Here is a 26,140-nt window from a genome sequence, read left to right as displayed (position 1 = left end):
AACGGCCTGATCCTGCCTTATCAGTCAGAACCTGCTGCCTCTCATCCCTGGCTCCAGGGCAACAGCCCAGGGGAACCCAGGTGCCCATTTGCTCTCTAGAGTGTCCCAAGTGCTTCCTGAAATGGACTCCTTCCTTTAGAACAATCCTGGAGTAGGATATGGATGTTGTCTCTCCTTCTTTTGTATATTATAGCTGAAGAAAAGAAATTTTGATTTATAATGATCTAACCCATCAAATAACCTGCTTTGACTAAGCAAGCAAAAGTGCAAGTCTTTCTTAAAGTTCCAACTCTTGAAGACAAAAAACCACACTATATTCTCATCTTTCATGTAAATACATAATTCTTATCCATATGGTTCCAGGGGATATCTCAAAAATAAGACCCCAGAATAACCTGGTCTCATATGTCAGACAGTAAACCACATGAACTCACAATACAGGTACTTGAAAATGTCTCAACATTTTAGGAGGCAGGAAGTAAAAATGTTGGTGAAATTGAGAAGAACACCATTACTAGGTATTATATTTCTTTTTGTAATTTGGTGAGCTTTGTATACACAGCTGAGTATGTCAGACTCCTCAGGCTATTTTTAAACTACCTTTACCAACCTGCCTTTTCCTCTCCTATGAGAGGTGAAGGATAAAATAGTCTTCCTCAGAACTGCAATTAAATACAGTCAAACTGCCAAAGCAGTAGAGAAAATGAGCATTTGCACTGCTGCTGAAAGTCCAGATTCTGTTCTATTCGCATTTGGATATCTGGTTCTTCAGCAAGGCAAAATCTGACCTCTGTTAATTAGACATGATTGTCACTGTACATCTTCCCTCTCAGTTTTTTCCTTTTACAGACTGCTACTATTGCCCATAAAGATCCCACCTTCTCTGCCAAACCTGTCTCGCAATGCTGTGTTTGTTCAGCACCTCCAGAAAAGCCTGCCCATTTTTGCCTCTCAAACCACCTTTCACCTCTTCTTCCCCTTTTGATACACAGCCTTGCAGGGCTGTGCTCCTGGCAGCACCACTGCAGTCCCTGTGAGCACCGTGCCCAGCGAGGGCACGCCAGGGAGGAGGCCCTGCAATGCAGGCTGGCCAGGACTGGGGGTCTCAGCAGCACAAGAACCTTCTTCAGGTGACTCCCCTTGGGGGAGCAGTACAAGCTTCAGAACATTTAAGGAGCCAGAAGGAGATTTCAGTATGGACCTCAAGAATTGTTTTCCCAAATGATCTGAATGATCACAGGCTGGGGGACTCTTACGAATGGTGACCGACAGCCCAAATCCACAGCTTCCGAAAACTTGACACTGGAACCTCAATGGTACTTTCTGACAAAAATCATTGAGAACTCTCCATTACTATGTTGTTCTCACAAACAGAACAGCTCCCTTCAAGACCCACGGTAAAGAAGTATTTTCTCCCCTTTTAAGGCAAGCTGAAGGTTTGCAGATATACCATGGTGCTGACAGCTAAATGCAGAGCTGCCATTACAGGTACTTTGTACACTGGTTGCCTATGGCAAAGTCTTCAGACTAAAAATGTAAAGCCAAATAAACTTAAGGAAATTTTCCATCAAAACCTGTCAGGAAGCCAGTCTGTCCTTCCATATTTTTTTAAATATCTAGATGTACCACAAAAGGAAAAAGGATAGTGAGCAAACTGCCAACTAAACCGGAGTTCAAAACACTTCCAACAGAAGAGCTGCAACTATGATACTCTGAAAATAGATTCAGTGCTTGAAAAAGTTTTAAAAGAACACACCATTTCAGACTGCAGTGTGTAACAGAAGCTCCAGTGATGAAAGCTCCTTCATGCAGATTGACTACTGCTTCCATAAAATTAAACTCTGTCTTGTTTTGCTGTTCTTCACAAAGTGAACTAGTTTTTCTGAATAAATATATAGCACACACTCAGTATTACCAATCTTCTTTAATGGCAGGCAGAAAAGCAAATTTAAGGAAATGAAGAGTACCTGTGATTTTAGTCTTCTCTCTGCTGATCATTCCACAGAGCAGTATATTTTCTGCAAATAATGAACAATCTTACTGAAGTCTAACTGAATATTATTAGGATGAGTTTCTGAGCACAGAAAGCTGTACTACATTCCCATTTAATAAGTCATATAACTAATTCTTTCCACATGCATTTATTTTTTCCTCTATGAAAATACAGGCAGAATTCCCTGAATTTCAGAGGCTAGTGCTCTGTTCTCCGTGTTAAGACAAGAGACCTGTTCATACCTGCTCCTGTGCCTTCAAGCTTTTTCCCAGTGAAGTGGACGGAACTGTGCTGGTTCATAAGCACAGACTTTCTGTGCAGCACAGAGCAGCTCAAAACTTAACACTATGCCCAACTTGCACTGCTGCAACCACGAGCAGAACTTCTCTGCAAACCTCAACAATCATTACTCCAGAGATTACAAAAGTACTGGGGCAATAGAAAAAATCAGTTTATGATGAGCTATTTCAGAGATGAAGTTGTGCAGTTTCGGATAGAGAAACCAAAATACCTTGCAATAGTTAAATGGAAGAAATAGGATGTCAGTAATTTTAGGATAAAAATGCCTTTGCTTTTACTTGGAAACATAGCAAAAATAATAGCATAACTATTTTAGCTATAAAATTGAGATAGAAACTCCAAACTTACAGTTTAAAAAAAGAAAAACAAAAATCAGAACCAGAAAAAGCCATCACAATGTTTTGGGAGAATGTTCCTATCTCGTATTCACGGAAATAAAAATACACAAACCAAAAAAAGGACCTTTGGATAGTACAATTCTTATTAAGAAAGTACTGACATTCATCTGTGAAAAAATTAGCTGTCAGTCTCAAAGGGTTTGTAAATATCATGAAGTTTGCTTACTACATTCCTCCTGAGGCAATTGCCCCTGAATTTCAAAGAGAACAAGTTTGTTAAACTTTTCAAAAGTATCACAGCTACTGCTTTCTGCTAAAGGTATATTAGTTTATAAAGTTGACCAAATTCCTAATATAAAAGTAATAATAGACAAAAGATGAGTCAAAACAAGCTTTTAAAGACTTCCTTTCTACTTCCTACAGCCTCAATGTTTGTAGAGTTTAACTCTCAAATTCTTAAAGCAAGATGACATGGAGGATGACTACATATTTCAGGCTGAGTTACTGTAGAACAGGACAATAACAATTTCTGTGCATTTTGCATACAAGTGAAAATAATTACTCTAATTCATGTTTTGTCATTACAGGTGCAATATCAATGCCACTGAATCAGCTTAGTTGAAACACCTAAACCAAAGAACTATTTAAAAGTAAGATGAAAGCCAAAACAAATTTGCTGCTACAGCATAATCAGCAAGTCCTTTAACTGTTTCTTAAAACAAGTATTTAAAATGGCATTCATTTGCTTTGGACAGACACCATCTTCCAGGAATCACTAACAGGAAAAGCAATAGACACTGCATATTCTACTACTATTTAAGAAAAGGTGTTAGGTTTTTATTTCAGTCTTCCAGGTAAAAATTTAACAGAGGAGGAAAAAGGCTGAATGTACAAGAAATTCAATACAAATTACATTATCAAGTGGAAAATCTAGTGTGCTTTGGTTTTATTTTAATTGGTCATTTTTTCCAACTGGTGATCTACAGGTTACTTTAAAAAAAGAAGGAAGGGAGAAAATTTTTATGTTGATGAAGTCATGTGTAAAGATGGCTGCCATATTTATAGCTGTCAGATAGGCATTTCCAATCATTACCTCATTTCATTTTTTCCAAAAAGCATTCCTTTCTGAATTAATTATTCAGATGTATTAAGGTTAAAATAAATTACCACTGTGCTTTATCCTGAACTACTGAAAGATGCTGGCCATAACATTTTACTCAAAATTCCTTCTATGAGGTTATTTTCTTTTAATTTTATTTTAAAATAATGTTTGTGTTAAATTAAACACTTGAATAAAGAAGTCTCTTGCCACATTATATGTGCCTGAGCAGACAGGTAAAGTAGACTGCAGAAAGAATGCATTTTCCTTGAAAAAAAAACAGTGTACTTGAGAAGGATGGAGACAGAAAAATGCCTTTCCCTACCCTACCTCCTTGGATTCAGGAAATACTGCAGCTGAAGCACTGAGGGATTTCTTTACCCCTGTGAAGCATATACATCCACTCCCCTGCTATCTGCATTTCACTGGCAGATAGGGTGATGAAAAAGGGCAAGAGATTCTCTCCCATCCTCTGCCTTCCATCGCTAAAACAGTTATTATTGCAGTGCTTTTGGAAGAGCCATGATCACAATGAATCTGGATTTCAGCAGATGAAATCACAATAGGTACAAGGACTAAGGAGTATTGGACTTTTATAGATGCCATTGAACAAAACCAAGCCCACACAGCCTGGAGAGAAAGACAAAGGAGGAGCTATGATTGCAGCCTGAGGGTTGAGTACATGGAGCCCTGTGAAGGAAACACAGGGCACCTTGGAGGAAACAAACCCCAGAGCCTCACACTGCTCCTCAGCATTCTTTCTTTGTTTTAACTCCATTTAGTATATGAAAGACTAACACTTTCCCAAGTAACTCACAGCTTTTATTTGTACCCTTTTGCTCAATTGTTTTGTTAGGAAAGCAGCTGACTTCACACAATTTCTTGTACAAAGAAGCATTTAAGGGGATTGCTATGTCCCTAAAACTGAAACATTGTTTAGCTACCAGAATACTCCACTGCATGGAGCAGCATGTCTCCTGCTGCTACCTTACATAATGAAGCTAGAGATTTACATCTCAATCTGTATGTCTAATAATTTTTTGATCCCACTGTACAGTTATGAAAAAGACAAAGAGTTGCCATGCAAAAAAGCTCTTTTAAAGCGTTTGTAATCAATTATTCCATACAGTCACTTTGTTGGTTAACTACTTTCCAACTTAACTTTCAACTTCTGTTCCTGCTTCTTTTCCTTCCTAAACTGCACAATCCTCATTTTTCCACTTTTTATCATCTAAAGTCACTCCAAGTTTGACTTCTTTTCTGTTACTCATATTTTTCTTTCTCTTTTGTGAGCAAATAGAGATCAGTTTAGAAAGTACACACCATTAAAAAGGTGTTATGACATCCTGAGAGAACAGCATTACAAAGCAAGTTTCAAACACTGGTCAATACTCAGGTCATCCCAGCATAGGTTACAGCAGTGGGAGTTGTCAGTTCCTTCCATTATAAGTTACCTTCATGACCAACCCATTTTCTCCTTTTACTGCCATGGTACTGGCAGCGCACAGTGCTTTTAAACTACACTCAAACCCTTAAAAGAAATCTGAGCATTTCCTTCCTCTTCTCCCAGCTCTTGACTTCTTAAAGCTAAAACTTTTGATTGCAAAGCCAGACTTTACTAAGAAGGTCCAACTTCAAAGAGCGGAATATTAACCTCAGATCAATTTATCATCTTGAATCTTTTCTTTGCTACTGAATCTATTATCCCTGTCCCCTTTCTGGCCTTACAATGTGCTTGAGGGAAGAAAGGACCTTTGGTTATCACCTGCCCAGGGCTGGGCTAGAATATGTATTTTTCATGGCCATACTCCAATTTTCGGTATTTTGATGATAGAATTCTGGTTTGTATCCCAATTCTCAGAGCACCTCTCTGCCTCCCCAGACAGTAGTTGAATAGTGCAAGGAGAATAAGACGACATTTATGAGGCATTCCTTCCTCTGACCAACACTACGTTTTGACTGCAGAGCAAGTGGACACATTCTTTGAACTTCTAATTTTTATGACTACCATTCATCTTGTGACAAATTTTTTTATTTCTGCATTTGTTAATCGATGTCTTTGTTTTCCTAATAAGGCATTAAGATTTTTAGCACCATATTCTGGTTCTCCTCACACTTAAACACTGATATTATTTTCTTAGGTATTTTCATAACATATTCAACATTATTCATGCTGTCTTCTTCCTCTTCATATGCACAAACGAGTGGTGAAAACAAAAGGAAAAGAATTCTTTGATGAATCCTATTTAATCTCCTGTTCTGTATGCATGAAAAAAGAGACACATATTTCTAGAAAACTACCTCTCATCACCCAAGTTTCACATAAGGCATTTGGATCTGTGTTTCCTGTTGAAGTGTGGCAAATGACCAACCACTAAAAATAGGACCCACAGGAAAAGCAGACCTTACCCTTCAAAATATTAGAACCCATTCCTGTGCAACTGCCATGAAAGTGGAATAAACCTATACTTGATACCAGTGCTATATTTGGGCGCCTTACCTTAAATAAGAAATGGACTAAGTCTGTTGGTCCATTAAAAAAATAAATACCCATGAAAAATTCTAAATAATCTGTAACTATATCAGATTAATTATAAATCATACAAAGAATGCATATCCATTTCCTGGGAAAAGCAGGCCTCCTCCTAGGTAAAACATTCGAAATATGAGTTTGAATCAAGGTATTTTCAAATCTTTCACTTCTTCATCAGAGATAAGGTTGATACTTCTAATTATACATGTAGAAAGTAATTTAAAGATACAACAAGATCTAGATCACGTAAATATACTTGTTTTAATTATAAAACCAAATAAACAGAGAAGTACCAAAAAAAACAAAGTACCAAATGGCATAACACAATAGACCACAACCTACTCCATGAATCCTCCTATGAGAGCAGAATTATAAAGGAGAGTTTTTTCAGGTCCAAAACTAAAAACTTGGGAACCAGATTTTAGTGGTAACACCCGTTTTCCCAAGTGTCCAGCTGGCAAATGACAGCTACATTAAACATGCCATCACAAAATGATGGGAACAAGCTGTCTCCATGAAAAAACTGACCAGGTAGGATTGTGAATGTAATGGTAAGTTTCAGTTTTGCTAGGAAACCTTCCTGAAATGCTTTCAGAGGAAGAAGCCCTGGTAGAACATGTTTTCCTGCATATACATTCCCTGACCTGTTATTTTCTATGTTGGTAAAAATCTCAAAGCACTAATGATATTCTTTGAGATGGAAGAAAACGGAACTTTGAAGATCACTGGGAGTCCTTCCCAGAAGCAGCACATGCTATGCCAATATGCAGATAGGAACTGTGTAAAAAAATTATGGTAAAATCTACTTTTGCAAGAAATGAGCATCACCTCCTGCCAACTAAAGACAAAGAGAAAGTTCTGCAAAAACTGGCTGGCATTTTTCATGCTTAGTACTTTACTAAAGCAATAAAACAGTATCAGCCACCTTCAAAAACTGTCAGGGAGTAGTGACAGCAGTGACAGGGGCTCCCTAAAGGGATGGGGAGTCAGGTGTCAAGCTCCAACAAGGGCAGCAAGGCAGGTACTTTCCCGGCCAGGACTCCATGCCACGGCCACCGCAAGGCAGAGAAGGGCAGATCCAGGGAGGGCAGATCCAGAGTCAAACAAGTCTGTAGTGCCAGGGCAGGCCAGGGCCAAGCCAATCAGCCAGTCCTTGGGGCAAGGTGCAGACCAGCAGGGTCCTGGCCAGGGGCACACAGGGCTGAGGCTGAGCCACACCAAGGCTGCCTCCAAAGCAGCTCCAACTGGGACTGCAGGCCCAGGGCTGAATTCAAGTGTGGCTAGTGAGGTAGCCCGCTTGAGCACCAGGCTGAGGCTGGTCAGAGCCATTCTATTCAGAGCCCTGAACATCTGTGCCTAGGCCAAAATTCACTTTTCTAACCATATGTATGGAGGGCCAGCAGCAGCAATCAACCAAGCAGAAGGAAGAAGGTAGGAGATTGTATCTGGCAGCAGATAAACAGTCTTGAAACGGAGGTAACCTCATAAGGAGTCAGTTCTGCATGTATCACACAGACTAATTAGGGGACAGGACTAGAGCAGCATTCCATGGAACAAAAGAAAGTCAACATCCCAGCAGGAGTCATATAGCTGGAGAACCAGAGACAAGGACAATCCTACAGCACAGGCACCTCTGTTCTCTGATGTCACAGAGGTACTAAAGCACAGATTAAGATCCAAAGGATGAATGGAAAGGATCTTGGAAGACTTGTATAATGATCCATTATATTTTTTATAGTTTATAGGAATACCAAGCTTCCACCTGCTTCTGACAGGAAAAAAAAAGGGGAAATAGCTGTTTTGTTACCAGAGGAAATGCACATGTTTGACCGAAAACTTGGGATTTAACTGCTGGTCAAAATGCACTGGATGCACACTCATCCAGAATTCAAATACAGGAAGAAAGAGGAGGAAGGTTTCCAAACTAATTTCATTACACATCCCAAGTTACCTGAAGTGAGCAGAGAGAACTAATCTCATAGTACTGTAGCCTACACTTTGGGCAGCAAGCACATCTCTACTTTTCCCATCTAGGTACTAAACTCCTGAGTCAAAGATGCAGTTATTCCTTCCCAAAAATCTCTCCATATTCTGTTTGATTCCATCTTCCCAGTTCACCATCTCTACCAACAGGACTGTCAGATCTCAGCATACTGCCAGCCTCTAATGCATTGCAAATTAAAAGACTTAACACCAGCCTAGGTCAAAATCGACCCTGTTAGTAGACTCAAGGCTCATTTTTCATCACTGGGGGTCCAGGCCAGGTCAAAAACACACAGCACCAGCAGATCAGTTACACTGCTGGTGCAAATTAGGTACAAATTAGAAGCATAGCTGCAGTGCTAGAACAAGGCTTCTCTTTCTCTGCAGATCTATAATGTATAAAAATGAATAAAATCTTTCTAAATAAATAGAAACTGTGCATCTTTAATGCCTAGAAAAAAAACAAAATTCTGGGCAATCTGATTGTTAATACAGTAGATTTTTTTTGATAGTTTATTTTATAAATGTGCTTGCTTTCAAAGTAATCCTATTAAACACATGCAGCCCATTAGAACCAAGTGAACCTTCAGTGTATATGGAGTCTTCCAGCTATCTGGACAGTAGTCCCACATGCTTAAAAGCTTGGGAAGCACACAGCTAGAGCAGACTTCATTCCATTTTTCTAGATGTCTTTCAAGTACACATACCATTTCTGAAAATGACCAATTCTGCATGGCTGATTTCTGCTACACAGGAAATTGGAACCTTATAGCTACAGATTATGTTAAATCTTGAGCTAAATGGCATGTGTATGAATTCTGAAAATTCATATTCAGCTCAAACTAGATAATAAGCATCTTAAAATAATTATGGATCCTTGAGTCTCAAATACTTCATTTACTACTGGATTAGCAACTCACAAAACTGAAAAATACTTGAATAAACAGCTGATGAGTCTCTGAGTACCCAGAGCACAACCAGTATAATTTAACGTGAAATTTCCATTCCTGAATTCACCAACTGAAACAAGTTCAGTACTGTCAAATTTTCTCATGGGACAAACAACTTGTCTAAATTCAGGCAAATTCACTTCTCTACTATATAAGGAGGAGAGTCAAGCCCAAAATGACTGCATGAAATTGGTACTCTAAAAACTTTTCTTAAGTCACTCAGCATGCCATTTTATTTGTCAGCAGTTATATATAATTCTTAACCCTTGGCATATTAAAACTAGTGTGTGTATATATTTTTTTTTAAAGACTTCAGTTTTAATTTTACAGTGTAAAATCTCTACACAATGGCACAAAATCTGAAAATACTGTTTGCTGGCAACAAGGTATAAATAAATCTAGAAATAATTCTAGTAGGAACACAAAGAAAAAAAATACTTCTTAAAAGGTCGTCTAGAACAAAGGAAGTGAGGAAATCTTCTCTGTGCATTTTGAAAGACACAAATGGTGCTGATTACTTTATCCCCATACTCAGACTGTCTACGTGGGTTAAAGCTAGCAATAATACCAGTTCTAATCTTAAAGGCCCATGGAGAGACATAAAACCAGACTGCTTAAGAAATCTGGTTGTAAAAGCACATCTGTGCAGCCAACACCATCACATGGCTGGAAAACAATCAGAATTCCAACAAGAATCAAGTGAATAAAACCCACAGAAAATTCCTTCATTGTGAAAGGAAGATTTTCTTTGGAAGACTTCCTACACAGTTCCAAATCTCTTCAATACAATAATTTCATACTTGTGTGGCGCATGTCTCAAATAATTTTCCGACAATGTTTCAGGGAAGATTTCCTCACAATGAGCTACGTCTCAATTAATATATCACTTATTTTCAGGTACAACTCCATGTGCTAGCTTATGTCCAATGCCACAGTCCTCACCAGGAACTTATTTGCCTGAGGTACCAGTGTTAGAACCCTGCCAGCCCATTGGTAGCATAGCTGGTTTATATTTGATTTGCCCTTATCACATGTATTTTGCAAACCACTTAAAACTGCTGGTTTAGATATACTGTCAAGGCATTTGAGCAATCATCCAAAACAGTGACAAAATTAAGAATACTGAAAAAAAAATTAAAAATATATTTACCTCATCTTTCATCATTTTTTGTCCAATTGTAGTTTTTTGGATTTTCCCATAATGTTGGAAAGCTGCACGGAGAACGAAGGCACACACACATACCTACATTCCCCCAGTGAAAAATAATCAAACAAATCCAGCCACCAGTTCCAGAGTGGCATTGGTCTATTTAAGTTTGCATATTTGTCATTACTTGTTTAAGATAATAATTAAGAATGGTCATCATATCCCTCTCCGAGAAAACACCAAATAAAGTGCAATTATTAGGTTTTCAGCATCTGTACTTAACCTCAAGTACCTGAATAACGTTTTGAATTACAGCGCAGGATGCCTCCCAGACCCAAGCTGACACCAGTGCCAAGTGCCTCCTGCAAACTGACCCCAGGAACCTGGATTGCTGAGTTTTGTTTGCCAGGGAAAAAGGCTGGCATTTGTGGCCTGTGGCCTGGAGTGGGCGGCCGCCTCCTGTGTCTGTGATTTTTTTTTCTCTCAAGCTTGCAAAGTAAGTAGCTGTTTTATAGTGCCTTAGTTAATTTATATTTAATCAGAAAAGGTATAGTTGATTGGAAACTGCTTCTCTTTCAATCTCAGTAACCATTTCATTCATTTTTCTAAAATGACACAGATTTCTAATACGACACAGATTTTATATTTACTAAAGAGAGCTGATATTCCTCTCTCTTATGAAACATTTCAGAGTTAAAATTTGCAGTGCAAAATTCTGCACAATATACTAGACCAGAAGGCTAATTTATACAAAATATGTAACATTTCAAATTCCTAAACACATAATGAGCAAGTGGATCAAGACAATACTTCAGTATCCAGGCTAAAATGTGGTGGTAAATGGCATTAAACAAATTCAATCTGCCATGGAACCCTAATGACTACTTTTCCAAAGCCAAAAAAGACAAATAATTAAATCAAGCACTACTCTTTGAATGAGAATATTTATTATGAAGTATTACCAGAGAATACTAGGCATTTATCTTAAAAAATCTTTTAAAATCTCATTCTTAGGACATGTAATATATCATAACTTATCAAGATTTTTTTGCGACCTAGAGACACTAAAGAAAGTGTTTAGTAAACACTGGATTTCAAGTTGGTAACCTTTCTTTCTAGGAAAAAAAATGACTTTTTCTTTTCCTCTTAAAAACTTAAACTGTGAGGGATTCAAAGTCAGATACTAAACTTAGTTTTAGTAAATATATTCACATCCATATCTAGAAGAACAATATATTTAAGAAAAGTTTTTTAGAAATTCCTCTGCAGGATCACCTCTTCTATGTATTATTAGGCAGAGCATAATCAGCTTCCGAGGGTATTTTAGGAGATTTCCAATTAGTCCCTTCAGGATATCTGTACTACCACCCCAACACTTTCAGTCACTGCCTTTCAATCTGTGTAGGAGCCACAGACTATTTCTTTCATCATGGAGAAAAATATAGGACACATCCATAATTCCCCATCTAGGCTTCATGCTATTCCCTTCCAAGGCGGTTTGGCAAGCAGGGAAGATATTTCAAAGGAAAACATATAGGGCCTCACTCAGCCATATTAATGCTCCTTCACATTCCTCTTGCAATATTATCCTGCCCATAAGGCTTATTAAAGTACAAGAACATCTTTGGCAAGCAGGGCTTTCAAAACAGAGACCCGCGTGGAGAATCCAACAGCAGTACTTAGTTTTCACCTTCATACAATAGCCATATTACAAAAACAACTTGTACTTACATGGGAACACAAAGTGATGGATAGGTTTAGATTTGAAATCAAATATAGCTTCCCCAGCAAATTTTAAAATTGAGAAAGTCTGTTGCTGTCACCTTGTCATTTTGCATAAAAATTAGAAGGAAAAAAAACAAAACCCTACAGAAATATACAAGCCAGTATTCCACAGCAGCACCATAAAGGGTAACTCTAGACTAAAAACCTATTTTTTTAATTAGACACAACAGTGGGAAGCAAGGACTATCCATTATATGGCTGACAAAAACAACACACAGACACCCCTACCTTAACAAATGTCTTCTCTAAGCAACTTCATGTTATGAGTATTCTAACACAATGTTTTAATTGAAAGGATATATAGGGTTTTAATCCAAAAGATATCCCCATTATGCTTAATTTAACATTCCTCTTCCAAACTGAAAACCAACAGGAAAGCTTGATCAGTTACAGGATGGTGCATCTTACAATTGAAGGGACAAAGAAAATTCTCAGAAGTGCTTAAGAAATAAAAATTTTACATTTAATATGAAATGAAGTTCTAATGAATTTGCTCTAGAGCAGACTTTATATGCAATGCATGACAATTCTGTATCTAATTCTGCATTCTGCCATAAATTCCATTAGGCTTTAGCACACCCCAGTTTACTAGCACTATTACTTACTCACATCAATCACACAATGTTTACTCTGAACACACACTTGCTTAGTCTGTGGGGACACTGGAATACAGAAATTCTCAGAAATATATTGAGCATGTGAACCCACCTGTTCCACACAATTAAATCCAATACAACAGCAGCAGTATAAACACACTACTTCTGAAATGGACTGACTTCACTTTTCCTAATCTTCTGTAACATACTTTTGCAGACACAGTCAAGATTCTTAGATTAGCTCCCCATCATTTCATATAACAGGCTATGAAATCTTAAAAAAGTACCCGATTCTGTCTCCATTTGGAAAAGAAACCACAGCAAAATCAAAATCTTTAAAATCATATTACAATACATCTTTGTAAATAATTTTTTATTTTAAAACTAAAATTCCATTCAAGTCTGAGTTTGAACAGATATCCTGAAATACTTCTGAGAAAATAAAAATTCTACACTTCTATCTGTGATGAATTCTGCTTTCTTTTAATAATTGATATCAAGGTCCTCTGTCCAACTTATACACTCCTCTGCTCTTTGAACCTACAGTGTTTTATAGGCACACACTACACACAAAGCTCTCTTCTTTAACTGATTAAAACGTGCTCATTTCACCCATCAACCATGGGAATGCTGAAGAAAAAAAAATGAAATCACGATGATAAAAAGCTTATTTAAGCTTCAAAAGGAAAACATACTCAGGGATGCCCCATTTAACATGTAAGCAGTAACAGATACAGCTACCAAAGCATCACAGGAATTGATATTCTGTCAGCAGAGGGGCCAAACTGTAACCATCACCTGTACAGAGATTCAGACTGGCTTTCGTTTGGTTGGTGCTATTCCCAATCTGCCTTTTTTTTTCTTAGAGAACTGCAAATGTCCAGCACCTCTAGGTCTGTATCTTGTTCAACTCCAGCCTGCTGACACACTGATGAACAGCATCTGCCAATTCAAAGCAGCTCTGACCAGACTGACTTGATGCAATCTGGCAGCCTTAATCATCTTAAGCTGTCCTCTGGAATACCTGTTCTGCGTCTCAAAGTGCCTTTTCTACTCAAGTAAAAATGGTTGGTGTAACTTTGTAACACTGGGCAAAATGTTCTACATCTGGATAGCATGGACAAACACACAAAACCTCCTTTTATTCTCCCAGGTTAACATTTCCTGGAAGAAAGGAGGGCATGATTTAGAGGAAGAGCTGAGGCCTGAACATATGGTTGCTGTAACCTGTGCAACATAAGCTGAGAGGAGGAGAGGGTAGCTCATCCAAGTTCTTTTCTGGAATACATCTAAGACACACCCATAGGCACTGTATAGACAAACCAAAGTATCACACATGTAACAGGCTTAAAGAAAAAAGCAGAAATAGAAGGCCTTTTGCTAATTTTCTCTCTAGCAGCAAGTGTGATGTCTCCCTTTGGAAAGGGAGTTGGAGGCCAGTGGCAATAGGAGAACAAATTAACTGTGTTGGTCTGGAAAGTTTATGATTAGCTTGGGAGGTCTGAAGCCTGCTGATCACTACAAAAATAACATTTCACTTTGATGCATGTCTATCGACTCTCACTATATTAAAATGTTTTCATTTCTAAATGTGGGTTTCAGCTGCTGTGTCTGGCCACCATGTGACATGAAAGTGAGGATCTTTATGTAACACTTTTTTTTCTAATCAGTAAGAGAAGTTAGCGAACACTGAAGATGCTGCGTGCTTGTGGGCCCGCAGTGATTTAAGAGTTCAAACTACAACAAAATACTCATTCCTGAAAACACATACTGGGATAAAATGCACAGGTTCACCATTAGAACCAAAATATCTTACGGCAATTTGAGTGGACAATTCTGATATTTTAAAAATTAAGCCAGAGAACTGCATAAATCAAGATCAAAACTCCACAGTAAAAGCATATGAGCTACCAGGACACTGACCATATATCCTCTAGCTAACATTAGAAAGAATTCATTTGTGTGTTGGCAGAAGTACAGCACCTTAAGCACTTGTGCAATAAAAACGTCGGACATGACAATCAGACAGTATGAAACTATTCCTCACAGGGGCTTTAATACTCGTTATGAACTGCTGTATTAGACAAGTTCAATCTTTCTTTGCAGCTACCTTTAGTATTTTTTCAGCCAGAGGCAAATAACTCTTTACAAATGTGCCTCTTCCACCTCTGACTTGAGGATTTGGAATTGGTTTCCCTAAATGAGTCTTAAATTGGCTTTACAATAAGAAAGAACTACAGTTGTACAAAGAAGCAATTCTGTTAAGCTTCATGTTCTGTTGCTACACAGCATATAAAGCTCCCTCTGTCCTCTCTTCATTGTACTATATGAGAAGGACTAATGGGGATATTGTGTTTATGGCAATGGTCAGGGACTCTGAAAAGTTAGGTTCTTACACCTAAGCACAAATGAAATGAGCTGGCTGTGTTCCTACATGGACTGCCATCTACAAATATAATTCAAAATCAAGTTTGGATTTTAAGACCAGCATTGAATGAAGGCCAAATTTCACAATTTTGAAGATATTAGTAAATTTAGAGAATTTGAGAACTTTAGAGAAATCTAACATAGATATAAAACTATTAGGCTTAGTTTGATTTGAAGATGCAGTTCCAATCATCACTTCCAAAGATACAGTGGGTTTACATTCAACATTCCTTCTGGTCAATCCCAAAATGAAGAAAGAAATGAGAAGCAAAAGTTCTTAAAGTGCCCAGATCCTCCCTACACGATAACAGCTTCCCTCTTTCACAGTCTTAGTGCAGTTGTTGCCAAGGAAGTAACAGAAAAGCCTCCACAGGTCTTTACTACTCATGTGTCTGTTTTCTTATTAGAGAGCCATGCAAATGTCCATGTGACGTTTGTACAATATTCTTTCAGCTCATGGAGGCTGCTTATTTCTGCCAGAGTTTCTTCTAGCCCAATAGTTATTTGCAGGTAACTGCAATAATGACAGTTCTGCAAAGATTTTAGAACAACATGAAAAAATTCTACATCACATCTCTAGAAAATTATTATCAACTTCTTTACTAAAACATTTTTGGTGATCCCCAGTTCTCTTATGCAGGCACATTTTGAATCCTACACAGAAGTTAATACAGATTCCAAACATTTGATGCTGACAGTTTATATGCGCAGGATAATGTATATTGTTGAGAGCATGTGCTATACAAACCAAGAAAACTGAAGAGATTGATTTAAAATTCACATTACACAGCTTGAGATAAGCTTTTGCATGAACCATCTGTCAAGGACAGCTAGCATGACTCTGTGATCAAATAGCTGGTGACACTAGGGAAATTTAGTATACATATGCAAGTAAGCTGGAAATTATTTTAGACTGCTTTCACTATGCAAACAAACCAAAATGAAAGTTAAACAGAATGTTCTTTGTAATAGCTGAAAAAAGGAAGGGGACATTTCAGACAGATGTCACTGAATGTCTATTTAATATGCTTCTACTAATATAGTATGAAAAACTATGCCAACAACTCTAACGGGTAATTAAGTAGTTCATGTGAATACATTAATAACATTTCCTTGGTAGTCTGATATTTGTGTTAATTTCATGTCTTTTGTTCTACATTCTTTTATTCAACAAACAGAACAAAATCTGGCACTAACATCAAACTCTGATGAACTAAAGAGGCAAAACTAGGCAACCTTTCAACTGAAATCCACAGGATTACACAGTATCACACAACACAGGGGCAGTTGTTGACTTAATGGAAGGAGCACAACACTGCACATTTAAGATACTTCACTTCATGCAAGATTAAATTCAGTTGACTTATCAAGCAGCAAAGAGCTCAGCCATGGAGAGACTTAGAGCATTGTGGACAGTTTAAATTTAAGAAATATACACTAATGACATTCATCTTGTCAGGGTGACAGAGCAATTGGCTAACTCAGGCGCATGACTTCTGTTTGTTCTAACCCACACGGATTGGTCTACCACATACAAACTTTTTTATCAGTGTTTTCCTCACCATATTTTCAAAACTTGGACTTTTCTTCACATTGCTTCTAAGCTGTGCACTAACACTTATAAAATATAGTCTTATACCAATCAGATTTCTACTTTTGGCTATACAGTTTTAACAGCTAAGTATAGTTTCATTCAGTTTCCAGCACAAATCAGGATTAGTACAGAAAATATAAGGGCAGGAGAGCAACTTATAATAGCAATTAATGTAATAAATTCAGGCTGACATCTGATGTCATTACTGCTTATTTAAGTACAATATCAATGCAACAAATGTTAGACATTTTTAAATATTTTTAATTGAACTTAAACATTGGGAAAGTTACTGTTTGTCTGAGCCGGTCATGAGCTAGTAAAAATTTTGCATTTTAATTGGGTTTGATCTAATCACCTTTCACTGCTTAATCAAAAAAACCAGACTTTCCAAAGCCAGGCTACCTTAAGATATTTTACAGATTATTCCCAATGTTGCTTTTGTATACAACAGGTAGCTGTCTATAGAGTAATAACTTTTTAACCAGTGTTACTAGATAAAAACATGATCATGAAGGTATCCACTACCCATCCCCTGACACAAAAACCCTAAACAGGAAACAGTGAATAAAGGGTTTCTTAGAACTGTGGAAAGACAAGAAGGCGTCGCAGTTGCATTGCAAGTTTGCAAATACGAACCTAAGTGTGCACAGAAAAGGGCCCTTAAAAACAGCAAAACAAAGGATTATATTCTTTTTGCACTATGTTCTTATTCCCCGTGCAGATTTTTTTCTAGCTGTGTGGTCCCGTGGCTAAAATGAAAAACATTCCTGGAGGACTTTTGACATGGCAGTGATGAGGAGTAAGGAGTAAGAAGAGGCTAGAGAACACTGACTGCAGCAGGGGTAACACTTGTTAGGAACAAAAGCTCAGCCTCAGTAATGGAACAAAGAAGCTGATAATGAAAATATGGGAGTCAAGTGGGAGGAGAAGGACTCTGACTAATACTCATGATTAACTGAGAGGGGATACTGGAAGACAAATGTGATAATGAAAAAAGGTGCAGGAACTAAATGGGTAAGAGGTAGACTCACTGCTTTAGTGTGAACTCACAGGTAAGTGCCTCTTCTCAGCATCCTGTGACACAGGAATGTAACGTACATTTAGCTGCCTACTATGAGCACTTGGTATCCAAGCAAAGGCATTAGGAGTAATACTTTTGAAGTGATTCTCTCAGGATATATTGAGAGAGATCATATAAAATTATTCAGGTCATGATTTAAAATGCTTGCCAAATGGGCAAAATGAAAAAAATTAAAATGGAAAATTAAAGAATGTATTTAAGAGCTACCCTTCACAAAACAGTAAGAGTACATACTTGCAAAACTCAACTAAACACTTAAATTAGTTATTTAACAAGTAAGAATGTGAAATATAAAATCTGTGCACCAGGCTGTAACACCTTTGTCATCTAGAAACAAACAAGGCCCGGTTCTCTCTACTGACAGTTTCAAAAGAGGTTTTCTCTCTCTGTAAATGACACAAGTACTGTAACCATGATATTCCATTAACATTATAATCATGAAAGGCTTTGATCTGTAGTTTATCAATTAAAAATGATACTGCTTTTCCATTGTTTTCCTGAACTTTTAATCCTTTCCTAACAGAATCTGTGGGTGGCAATAACATTTTTCCCTGTGCAGTAAGACACAGACTGCAGATGCAATGGCTACAAAAAAAGACATTCCTAAACATACATCAACTTTCATATATATGCCCTTCCTCTTTGGGGAGCAGAGCTGTGACAGTGACAGTGATCAGAATCAGGACATGCACTTCGGACCCACAGAGCTCCTAAGAATGCTTCCTTCACAACCCTCAAGGGATTGCCACTGACATCAAAGATGTCAAGTAGAAAACTAGAGCTCACCCTGTGAGATTTGAGTTTCTTCAATTCACTAAAAGATCTGCTCATGGAACAAGGCACTGCTACAAGACTTCCAAAAGCAAAACTTCATCTTAAATTTCACATTAAACTTTCAGTAATTAATATTTAATGCTTAGCAAATCCAAAGAGAAGTTGATTAAATCCATTTAGTCAAGAACCCACCTTGCCGTTGGGGAAATTTTCAAAAGCACCTGAAGTGCAAAAAAACCAGAGATCCTAGTGCAAGTCAGCACATCTGTTGTATTCATCTTTCCCAGTGCTTTAAGAAAATCTCCCCCATAAAGCAACAAAAATGTAAAAACATCTCTAAAAGAATCGTTTGCTCAAAAATGACTGTTCCCTGTATTCAGCCTCAGATTTCTGATGTGCTTCTGAGAGTGCTACTCTTTGGAGAGTAAGTACCTCTTTATTTTGAGAATAAATAAATTTAAAAAGTTAAATTATGAATGTAAACTACTTTTCCAGAGAGCAATTCAGCTCAGTATTTCAAAATCCCAACAAAGCATTCATGAGTAAGTACTTGGAACACTTTTTTCAAGCAGGGCACCAGTGACTTCAGAACCTCAAACTCCCAGGTTGCTGAAGGTCTTCACCAGTACATGCATTGCTATGCAAGGCAGAGACCCCCAAGGGAGTGTTCAAGGGATCTGCTCTGAGTACAGAACATAATTTAGCTGTGACAAGCCAAACCAACAACTACTGGTCATGTCTGTGCTGGCAAATGGCTTCCACCATTGTTCCAGAAATAACATGTCCAAAAATCTCAGACTTTTTACCCATCTTGTGCCCAGAGCTATTACAGCTGGCATAGCACTGAAAAGCAAATGCTCAACAGGATAAATAGAAAAGAGTTTGTGCAGGAAGTCTGCAACTGTGTTCAAAATGTACTCCTGATGACATTTTACATTTTGTCTGCAAAAGAATTCTTATTCTTTCTTTGTCCCTAAAAAAGATCTTCAAAGGAAAAAAAAAACACCAAACTGTCAAGAGCCCTCAACATAAAAAAGCATGCACTAAATGCTATGGGGTCAAAAGTTTGAAAAATATCTGGGTTTTTATTTCCAACATACCCACCCTACAAGCAGGCTGCATAGCTTTCCTTAACAGCATTCTTAGAACTGAGGAGAACACGAGCCAATTTCCTCCTCCTCCTCTCGGGTCCCGTCAGCCCCTGGAGGCTTTGAGGCAGCCCTGCAAACAGCGATGTAGGTCACTCCTGCTGAATTGCTTGACCTGAGTTCTGTGCAGCTGTACCAGCTCTGGGATACACAATCCTCCTGTGCCAGGAGTCAGGTTTCTCCACACAAGGTTCACTGGCAACTGTGCCAAGGAATTAACCAGAGACTCAAGTCACTGGGGGGCTCATATGATTCCAAAAAAGCCAATCTGAACACAGTAGACTGTAAACTACTAACTAAGCCTTCTAAAACCTTATTATAGAAATTAATTACTCCTGAGTAGAAGGCTGGCATGCTAGAATGTTTTCAGAACCATAATATTGTCTAGATGACAGCCCTAGGCACAGCTGCTGAAGTAATCGTCCACCATATGAAAACTGAGGTTTACTGGTAAAAACTTCCACAAAAGATTTTCATAAATCGGTGCACCCACTCAACACAAACACCACAGAGCAACATCCAAAGATTCCAGCTTACAGTTTTCCATGGAGTACTGCTGCCTTACAGCCAAAGATGGTACATTTTGCAATTTTTCCTATGCAGTTACTTCTAAAGAAATGCCTACATGATACTTTACAGCAGATGCAACTCCCTCTGTCCTCCTTCAAACTCACCAGAAGCCAAATTCCCCTGTACAGAGCAAGGGTGAAAGGCGTAAAATTTAACAGCGGGACCACATGCCTTTCTGAGACAAAGTACCAGGCACACTCAGGATCAGCATCATGTGGCTACAAAGCTTCTGCATGGCAAGGAGCATGAGCCAAAAAACCTTGGAACTGCCTGCCAAAAAGCATGGCAAAAGATTACTTCAAAGCAAGCTAGAATAGATTATTTGAGCGCCTGAGGCTTTTGGCTGAAAATTTTTTGACTGGATGTCATATGCATACCTCAGTCTCAGGGGTGGAACTTTAACTACTATCTTACAAGAGACTAAAACAACAACAAAAAAACCAAAACCAACCAACCAAACAAACAAAAACAAAAAACAAAACAAACAAACAAAAAGAAAGTAAAAACACAGGAAAGAAAGCTTGTGAATTAAATCTCTCTGCAGACACACCACATCACCTTCTGGATCAGGACATGGAAACAAACTCAATACTCACTGCATCAAAATCACAGTATAAGACGATGCTTAGTGTAAGAAAAAGAATTCAACAAATGTGCATGCATAACTGACTTCTGCCTTTCATACCATCCATTAAGTTCTGGAGGTTTTTAGAGCAGAAGGTTATTATGAAGTTTACCACTCTTATAGTACTGTCAGTTCTCCCACTTCTTGCACCTCCAAATGTTTTTACAAAATGTCACTGCAGCCAGGCATGTCCTCCTGTGGGTTCAACCACACCAGCTACAACCAACAGGCAAAAGACTTACCCAACAGTGTTTCTGAATCCAGGCTCATTTCAACAAACAGATTGACCACTGGCTTCCTGGTTCTTCATCAAAAGCATTAGGAATAATGCAGCATGAATCTTAAATATGCCAGTCCAAGAGAAAAGGCTGCAGTTATTACATCTGATTTACTGAAAAGCTCCGAAGTCAGAATATTAGGACAGAACACATTTATGAAGACCAAATGGCTACACTGACATCAAATTACTCAGCTACTGGGCAAAAACTATCAAGATAAATTATATTATGCTAAAAATATTATCAGAAATACAACCCAAAACAGCAATTTAAAAAAAGCTCCAAGGAAACAGAGGCTTAAAACGAAAAAGAGTGGTTTACACATTCTAGTCTCAGACAAGTAAAAAACCCCTACAGACATAATTTTATCTGCTCTACTTGTTTTGCAGCACAAGTACATGACACAAAATACCTAGAAAAAAACCAACTAGGTCTACCAGAACACTGAAACCTGATGCGACTTTTGCAGGTACATTTGCAAAATTCACTGTTTTAGATTAATCTCTGTAAGTATTTCATTGGGAATATGTGAAGAGATTAAAAATCTGCCTATGCTCTTTTACTTACACCTCTAACACTACACAAATACAGAGAAGCACAATCTAAGAATTTGTAAAACAGGATTTATTCTTTGCTGTATACAGAACTAATGTGTTTCACTATTAAATCCCAAAACTTAAATTTATGCATTTCCCTAAACTTCTCAAGTCTCCAAGTCAAAACAAGAAAACACACATGAAAAAGAGAAAGCTCGTGATTTCAACACACCTCTTTGTTCTCACATGCCTTAGCACAAACCTATTTATTCCCGAAAGGAACATTTATTTCCTAAAGGAAAAATTCAGTCAGAAACAGCAGCAAAGAGCAATTAAACAGTATCAAAACATTCCGTCAATTTGGGCTTGTTATTTGTTAGTTACAACTTTATGTTACAGTAGGAATAAAAAACTTGACAATTTGGCATCTGAAAAGCATTCAGTTACATAATACTTGATACTGTGTACAGCAGATGTTCTCAAACTAGAGCCCACTGGCCTCATGAGACCAGTAAAGACCTTCTAGGGCTTTGCAAAGTTCCTTGATTTTGCTTGTAAACTTGTACAGTTACTTAAATGGGCTTGTTAGAGGGGGGAAAGGGTCTCCAGAAAAACCAAGTCTTCAAAGATTAAGAAAAGATCATCTGGTTTCACAGTATGTGCACAAGCAGAAAGTGATGATTTAAAATGCTCATATGAGTTAAGATCTGAACAATATTTATTTTTATCATGCCATGGCAACAGAGAAAATTTGGGTATGGAAACATCTCTTATATCCCTGTCTGGGGAGTTATTTGAGCAACCTGGATAGAATGGGTTCTTTCCTCACCTGCCCACTGCCTCCTTGTGGCCCTGTCAGTGCTCCTGCTTTATTCCTAGAGAGCAGCAGACAGCAACGAGCTGCAGGGAGAAAGCAGCTTTCCTTGTTCTGTCATGGCTTTTGGCCTTCCCCTCCCAGGCAGAGTCAGGGGTTTCCCCGCCACACACACAATCAGTGCAATCATGTGACACTATTTCCAAGTCAGCAGACAAAGGTGAGCTCCCGCAACTGGGAAGGCTGAGAGCTGACTGGCATGCAAGGCTTTGGTGCAAAAAAGGTACAGAGCACGGGTTTGACTGCAAATGAACCCACTGATTACATCATCTCGCTGTCACAGGATACGCTGATCACTACACGGCCGTGAGATCTCTCTCGAAGGCTCCAGTTTAGAAACAGATTTATTTGCTTCATAGTTTGTATGAATTCTCTTTTTGCTGGAAAACAGTCACAGCATTGCTTTGTTTACCCCACTACAGATTTCTGCTTGGGAACCACTAAAAGGCCAGAGAAAATGTTACATTCAGAAGTAAGATCACTCGAGGAAATTGCTAGTTTGCAGAAAGCCAGTAAAAATACAGAGCCAAAAGCCCCATGTGAGTAATTGCCAGATTTTGGAATGATGCTGTTGAAGACTTGATAAACTACTGGCACCACAACTCTCTGTGTTAGGTTGGCTGCAATTATTTCCCACTGAAAGAAACAAAAAAATGCAGCACATGCTGTACTTCCTACTTCAGAGCAACAGCAGTGGGCACTATTCCTCGAGGATTTGGTGTCATTAACTATTTTTTCATCTACTGTAACTTTTTCCCCTATTAAATATGTGTTTCTGATTGTATCCATGTGAGATACATTAGTAAAGCATTTTCATTAGTATATCTGTGCTTGGAAATGCTTTCTTGTGTTACAAGACTCAGTCAGTCAGTAAAGCTTCAATTCATCAAAGCACTTAAGCCTGCACCTAACTCCAAGTATGCACCTAATCCCATTGACTTTAATGGGACTGCTTACTTGCTTAGTTAGGCATGCATTTAAAAATCAAGGTCCATGTAAGCATAATTGTGCTCTTTGGCCTGGTCCCAAGCCCTTAAAAAAGGGAAAAAACAGAATGGAGAACAAATGTTCAGCAGAGCTGTAAGAAGGCACAGCAGCTTTCTAGGAAATACGTACAACATAACAAATAATTTAACTATCCTTACAGAAAGTCCCAACAATCAGAGTTAGCTGGCAATCCAGTTATTGAATTCTACCAAGATATTTTCAAACCTAAATTGAACACTTTGAGGAATATCCATTCAATAAAGTTGTTAGAAATCATAAGTTAAAGAAAAACTGTAAGCATTTTGTGTGTTTATGCTGCTTCTCATCATTTTTCCAGTTACTAAGGAATACAATTCTCCAATGCTGCTAAGCACTGACACCTCCCTCACTTGTTATTGGGTTGAACTTTATGTTAAATAGTTTTAGAACAATGTATGCAAAGTCTAAATTTGTAATATAATTTCAACAAGGTGCACTGCTGTAATCAAGAATTCAGTCCTGCAGCTTAAACTTCTACAGCATGTAAGACACAGAAAAACTTGAGGGCTGGAACACAATGGAAATGGTGAAACGGAGGACTTTCAACTTCCTCTCCCCTTTGCATGACCGATGTTCAAAAGAGAGTAGTGACAAAGGCAGCTGTAAGCCTCTAGTATATGCAGTGGCAATGGTTTCATTTAGATTATTAAGACGATTTAAACATACATGAGGAGTGAGATTTTTCCAAGACTGATGAGTCCTATCCTTACTAATAATCAAGGTAGATAAAGATAATAAAGTTCTGACAAAAACAAACCCAAAAGCTTTCTATTTCATAAAACCAGAAAAATTATTTCTCTCTCAGAATGGCACTTAGACATGACAGTTCAAATGGCCAAAAACCTGACAGATAAGATTTTTATGTGGTTTTATAAAATGGTTACCAGGAAGTTTAACATTAGAAGAACAACTAAACAGAACACATTTTCTGAGGGATCAAGTTTCAGTTATACTTTACTCAGCAAAGCTGCCTTGCAGGAGAAAACAAATAAGATGAACCCATTTTTTAACAATGACTCATAGTGCAAAAGAAGCCTGAAGCTTTTCTTAAGTACTGTTTTCACTAATATAGCTACCAAAACACACGACTTTAAACTCCTAATACATTAGATTCACAGAAAATACATCATAGTTTGCTGCAATGGCTCCTGAAAAGTAAGGAAACATCCAGTGCCTTAAGTATCTGGTACAATTGAAAGGTTAAGCAATAACAATTGGAAGCACACATTTTAAAAAGCCCTACACAAGAAGTCAAGCTTTTTACAGTCCAGCAAGATGCAGTTAGTTAACACTGCTGTTTATAGTCTCCTTTTGGACTGGTTTAATTGGTTCTATCCAGTATCTGGTCTCCAGCAGCACAAACAGTAGCAGTAAAGCATCCATGATGTATATCACAATGTACAAGTGCTACTTGCAAAACAGTAACTTTAAAAAAAAGTCTTGCTCTCCTAGAAAACAGAAATTTAAGCTTTATAAATGTACCACATGGGGAAACAACCCTACAAAAGCAATTCCAAGCTCCAGTCTAGCCTCAGTAGCTGTACAAATTCATTAGTGTCCATAACAGAGGTGAATGACCTTGGAGCAGTCTAGGAGCCCGCTGCAAACATTCCAGAGTTCAGAAGTCATGTCCATCACACTGGGACTTTGTGTTCGCAAAGGGACTTAACAAACTTCAGGCACGTAAGATAAACTGCATCTGCCACATACAGCCAACTCTAAACAAACAAATCTTGCAGTAATAAAATTTATTTGTTTTAATAAAATTCTATAGGCTGTAAAACAATATCCTTCTGCAGGTAGGATTTCCACAGGTCAAAGACTTTTCAGTCATGCCCCATTTCTTGAAATGTGAGCATAAACTGCAACAATCCCTTTAAAATGAAGCCTTGCTATGGTAGGAGATACATATACAATTATGACTATTTTCTAGTCTTACAGAATACAGATATTTTAGGATGCTTCCATGCAGGTCACCATACCAACTTAAGGGTCTAAATGCAGCTATTCAGACACTCATACCATTTCAGTGCATATGTACTTCCTCCATTCAGCACAGCAACAAGATGACACTTCCTTATAACACTCAAAGGTTGGGCAAGATCACCTGAATATATTTTAACAGTTGTTTCCTCCCTCTCAGCAGACATTGAAATTAATATTTTGATATTAATTTAGGGACCAATTTGCCTGTGTTCACATTTCATTTAAATAAGCTTTAGTGAATGCTTGTTTTTTCATACCTCTTGATCTTTCACATTCAGTCCTTTTACTATTTTACTACATAAGCTAAAACTTTTTATGTGCACTGTTTATGAGAATTTTAAATCATTAAATACCTGCATGAATGTGAGGACTTCTATTTTTAAAAATGTGGGAAAGGTTAGCCAAGTTCTTCTTCAGCTTTGGTCGCATACACAAGCGTACCAAAATGAGATCTGGTCTATCAACACAAACCCCAAAGAGATCTTCTGCAATGGCTG

At 37.9% G+C, this 26,140-nt stretch overlaps 1 protein-coding gene across 4 annotated transcripts in view; it reads right to left on the bottom strand.

The window, feature by feature from the left end:
* THSD4 (thrombospondin type 1 domain containing 4) overlaps positions 1–26,140 on the bottom strand; it is a 255,165-nt gene that overhangs the window by 92,302 nt on the left and 136,723 nt on the right. The window lies entirely within an intron of this gene.

This window comes from Fringilla coelebs (assembly GCF_963513975.1).
Source record: "Fringilla coelebs genome assembly, chromosome: 12".
NCBI classification, from domain to species: domain Eukaryota; kingdom Metazoa; phylum Chordata; class Aves; order Passeriformes; family Fringillidae; genus Fringilla; species Fringilla coelebs.
This window is presented reverse-complemented; position numbering and strand designations above follow the sequence as displayed.